The sequence below is a fragment of the Triticum aestivum genome, chromosome 4A, assembly GCF_018294505.1.
Source record: "Triticum aestivum cultivar Chinese Spring chromosome 4A, IWGSC CS RefSeq v2.1, whole genome shotgun sequence".
Classification (NCBI taxonomy): Eukaryota; Viridiplantae; Streptophyta; class Magnoliopsida; order Poales; family Poaceae; genus Triticum; species Triticum aestivum.
In genome coordinates, this window is record NC_057803.1 from 688,717,281 (window position 1) to 688,723,013 (window position 5,733).

Consider the following 5,733-nt stretch of genomic DNA (forward strand, 5'->3'; position numbering starts at 1 on the left):
CAGCGATGACGGGGACGGGGACGGGCCGGGCGGGGACGAAGGGACGACGGGGAGGGGCACAGCGACAGGGCGGGGCGCGGCGACAGGGCGGGGCGCGATGACAGGGACGACGGGGACGGGGACGGCCGGGGTGGCGACGGCGACGGGGACGACGACAGACGGCGACGGGGACGGCGACAGGGGCGGCGACGAGGGGCGGCGGCGACGGGGCAGAGGAGAAAGAAGGAGAGGGAGAGATGAGAAACTGAATTTTTTTAAGTGCTTTCTTATATAGAACACCCCTTTAGTACCGGTTGGAGCCACCAACCGGTACTAAAGGTCTGTTTTGTCCAGGCCAAGCGGCGGGAAGTGCTCACCATTTAGTACCGGGTGGTGGCACCAACCGGTACTAATGACCCCCTCTTTAATACCGGTTGGAGCCACAACCCGGTACTAAAGGTGGTGTGCTGGCGCAGGTTCAGTGCGGCAAGTTTAGTCCCACCTCGCTAGCCGAGGGGCGTCCGCACTGGTTTATAAGCCCCAGTGCCGTAGCTCTCTCGAGCTCGTCTCCAAAGCAGGCCTACTGGGCCTACCTGTTCTCTGCTGCCCAACGGGCCTACTGGGCCTTTGCGGGCCTGCATCCTGTCCCAACAACACGTTGGGTTTCTAGTCGTATGCAGGCCGCTCCGGCCTAGTAGTTGGGCTTTTTTATTTCCTTATTTTCATTTTCTTTTTTTTGCTTTATTTATTTTTGTTTTATTTATTTTTGAGTTGTTTTTTTCTATATTTAGAGTTTCTTTGTGAATATTTTTGCTTTAGGTACAAAAAATTACAAACTTTCTGTTAGTGTCGGTAGTTTTCAAATTTGAATAGTTCAAATTTTAAATTATTTGAAATTTGTGTGAATCACTAGTTTGTGAATAACTTAACGCTGAAAATAGATTTTTCAGTGATTCTCTTTTTTCTTATGTCTAATATTAGTGTGTTTTATCATTATATTCAATTTGGTAATACTTAGGTTATTTAAAAAATGAAATGCCTTTGTAACAGATGAGTTTTCGTCCGAAACCCTGATACTTCGAAAGAGATTGTCCATTTTGTACACGAAGTGCATCCAGTTTTTGCGGTAACCCTCTCTACTTTTTTTGCACATGCTATGTGGGTGAAATTATGATACCATGCCAACTTTCAACCTTTTCTGAGTTCATTTGAAATTCTTTTCAATTTCAGGGTCATTTAGCTGAAAAAAATCAGTAAATGCATGAAAGAATTTGTTTGCACATAAAATTTCTTCGCATTTCAAATGCCAAAACACATAACTACCCTAACTATTACAGGGATTCCCTCCTGGGTGTGAAACAAAGAAGAAAGTGATGATAGTGAAGCCGATCACATCCCAGATCTTTGGGTGTGAAACTTTTTCTTTGCTTGTGTCCCTTTGCGCCGTAGCCATGGACAATCTTCATCATTTAACTGGATGCTCGGGTCAATATTCACTTTTAATGGAGCAATTTCATCAAACTTTTCATAATCTTCTGACATGTCTATCTTGTCATCTACTCCCACGATGTTTCTTTTCCCTAAAAGAACTATGTGGCACTTTGGCTCATCATATGATCCATTCGCTTCCTTATCTTTTCTTTTTCTCGGCCTGGTAGACATGTCTTTCACATAAAAAACTTGCACCACATCATTGGCTAGGACGAATGGTTCGTCTGCATACGCAAGATTGTTGAGATCCACTATTGTCATTCCATACTGCGGGTCTTCTGTTACCCCGCCTCGTGTCACATTGACCCATTTGCACCGAAACAAAGGGACCTTCAAACCACCTCCATAGTTAAGTTCCCATATGTCCTCTATGTAACCATAATATGTTTCCTTTCCCGTGTTGGTTGTTGTATCAAAGCGGACACCACTGTTTTGGTTGGTGCTCTTCTTATCTTGGGCGATCGTGTAAAATGTATTCCCATTTATCTCGTACCCTTTGAAAGTCACTATATTCGAAGATGGTAACCGGGAGAGCGAGTACATGTCATCTTCAATATCGCCATCATGCATGGAACGTTTCTGCAACCAACTAGCGGAATTCCTCGTTTGTTCACGTGTAATCCAGTCGTCAGACTACTCCGGGTGTTTGGAGTGTAAAAAATTCTTGTGTTCCTCCATATACAGAGCGACCAAGGCGGAACTCTGTAGAACTGTGTACTGTGCTTCAGTGAGAGAATGCCCGTCCATACATATTATTTGATCCCCTACTAGCGTGCCTTTTCCATCCAGTCTACCCTTATGTCGCGATTCAGGAACACCAATCGGCTTAAGGTCAGGAATAAAGTCCATACAGAACTCAACGACCTCCTCATTTTCATGACCCTTCGAGATGCTTCCTTCTGACCTAGAACGGTTATGAACATATTTCTTCAAGACTCCCATGAACCTCTCAAAGGGGAACATATTGTGTAGAAATACAGGACCCAAAATGTTAATCTCTTCGCAAAGGTGAACTAGGACGTGCGTCATGATGTTGAAGAAGGATGGTGGGAACACCAACTCGAAACTGACAAGACATTGCACCAAATCATTATGTAACCTTGCTATGATTTCTGGATCGATTACCTTCTGAGAGATTGCATTGAGGAATGCACATAGCTTCACAATGGCTAATCGAACATTTTCCGGTAGAAGCCCCCTCAATGCAACCGGAAGCAGTTGCGTCATAGTCACGTGGTAGTCATGAGACTTTAGGTTCTAGAAATTTTTCTCTGCCATATTTATTATTCCCTTTATATTCGACGAGAAGCCAGACGGTACCTTCATACTGACCAGGCATTCAACGAAGATTTCCTTCTCTTCTTTGGTAAGAGCGTAGCTGGCCTGACCCTAATGTATGTCGTCTTCTCTGTGCATACGTTGCTAGTCCTCCCATGCCTCTGGTGTATCTTTTGTCTTCCCATACACGCCCAATAAGCCAAGCAGGATCACGCAAAGATTCTTTGTCACGTGCATCACGTCGATTGCGGAGCGGACCTCTTGGTCTTTCCAATATGGTAGGTCCAAAAATATAGATTTCTTCTTCCACATGGGTGCAGGTTCGTCAGCGTCCTTCGGAACAGGTTGTCCGCCAGGACCCTTTCCAAAGATTACCTTCAAATCCTTGACCATGTCATGTACATCAGCACCAGTACGGTGGCGAGGCTTCGTCCGGTGATCCGCCTCACCTTTGAAATGCTTGCCTTTCTTTCATACGGGATGCCTGCTCGGAAAAAATCGACGATGTCCCAGGTACACATTCTTCCTACAACTATCCAAATATATACTGTCAGTATCGTCCAAACAGTGCGTGCATCCGCGGTATCCCTTGTTTGTCTGCCCTGAAAGTTTACTGAGAGCAGGCCAATCATGGATGGTCACGAACAGCAACGCCTTTAGGTCAAATTCTTCCCGTTTGTGCTCATCCCACGCATGTACACCTTTTCCATTCCACAGCTGTAGTAGTTCTTTAACTAATGGCCTTAGGTACACATCAATGTCGTTGCCGGGTTGCTTAGGGCCTTGGATGAGCATTGGCATCATAATGAACTTTCGCTTCACGCACAACCAAGGAGGAAGGTTATACAAACATAGAGTCACATGCCACGTGCTATGGTTGCTGCTTTGCTCTTAAAAGGATTAATGCCATCTGCGCTTAGACCAAACCATACGTTCCTTGGGTCACCTACAAACTCCTCCCTGTACTTTCTCTCGATTTTTCTCCACTGCGACCCGTCAGCGGGTACTCTCAACTTTCCGTCTTTCTTATGGTCTTCTCCGTGCCATCGCATCACCTTCGCATGCTCTTTGTTTTGTAACAAATGTTTCAACCGTGGTATTATAGGAGCATACCACATCACCTTGGTAGGAATCTTCTTCCTGGGGCGCTCGCCCTCGACATCACCAGGGTCATCGCGACTGATCTTATAACGCAATGCCCCGCATACCGGGCAAGCGTTCAAATCCTCGTACTCACCGCGGTATGCATGTATGTATCTTCTGCACCTCTAACCCTAGAGGGCAGACAACCTACTTTGCTTCATACGTACTCTCGGGCAATTCGTTGTCCTTTGGAAGCATATTCTTCATCATTACCAGCAACTTTCCAAATCCCTTGTCAGATACACCATTCTCTGCCTTCCATTGCAGCAATTCCAGTGTGGTGCCCAACTTTTTTTTGTCAGCTTCGCAATTCGGGTACAACAATTTCTTGTGATCCTCTAACATGCACTGCAACTTCTTCTTCTCCAAATCATGCGCAGTTTCTCTTTGCATCGGCAATGTCCCGACCTAGATCATCAGCGGGCTCATCTGATGCCTCTTCTTTAGCTTCTTCCCGTATTGCCAGCTCAGCTTCTTCCCCCATTGTTGAATCATCGTATTTAGGGAACCCATGGCTAGGATAGCTGTCGTCGTCCTCTTCTTCTTCATTGTCTTCCATCATAACCCCTCTTTCTCCGTGCTTGGTCCAAACATTATAGTGGGGCATGAAACCGGACTCAAATAGGTGGACGTGAATGGTTCTTGATGTTGTGTAATTGTGACCATTCTTACAGCCAGCACATGGACAGGACATAAAACCATCCGCCCGCTTGTTTGCCTCAGCGGCAAGCAGAAAATTATGCACTCCATTAATGAACTCGGGAGAGCATCGGTCATCATACATCCATTGTCGGCTCATCTTCATTACACAAGACCAAAAAGACCAAATTAATAAGTTCATACATAAAGTTCATACATATATATAGTTCATACAACACTTAAATGCAACAAACAAATAACTCTCTAGCTAAAGCATTTCAATGCAACAACAAATGCGATCAAGAATTCAACTAAGGTAACAATTGATCCAGCAGCATAATGATACCAATCCTCACTATCAATTGCATATTTTCTAATCTTTCTAATCTTCAAGCGCATTTTCTCTATCTTGATCTTGTGATCATCGACGACATAGGCAATATGCAACTCCAATTCCATATTCTCCCCCTCAGTTCTTTTCTATTTTTCTTTCAAATACTCGTTTTCTCTTTCAACTAAATTTAACCTCTCGACAATAGGGTTGGTTGGAATTTCCGGTTCACATACCTCATAGATAAAAAGTATCCATGTCAACTTGATGGGCATAATTTTTCATAAACACGAAATGCAACAACTAGTTTTAAAAGAGAATATACCACATCCGAATCATAACAAGGACGAGGGCTGACAGGGACGGATATCAAAACCATGGCACTATGTATAACAAACAACGTACAGGTAAGATAATTATACGAGTAACTATATATCCAAATCACACAAACATCAATTTGGTAATGTAAAATATTCATGAACAAGAGCCTCACCACAAGGTGGTGCCGACGATGGGACGGTGCAGGCAATCGACGGTGGTTACGACGGAGGTTTAGAAGGCACTAAGTAAACCACACCTACATATGCAAACTAAGTGTTATATTTTTTTTACCTCAAATTGCATATAAATCAAATACTAGCACATATAATTCCTCCCAAATTACTAAACTCACAAATTAATCACTATACAAAGCATTGCAAGAGCTAATCTAGCCATGAGCACTAGTAGAAAAAGGGCATTTCGTCCCGGTTCGTAAGGGCCTTTAGTCCCGGTTCATGAATCGGGACTAATAGGTCGTTACTAATGCCCTTGGCCTTTAGTCCCGGTTCTTACACGAACCGGGACAGAAGAGCCTCCACGTGGCCGATGCG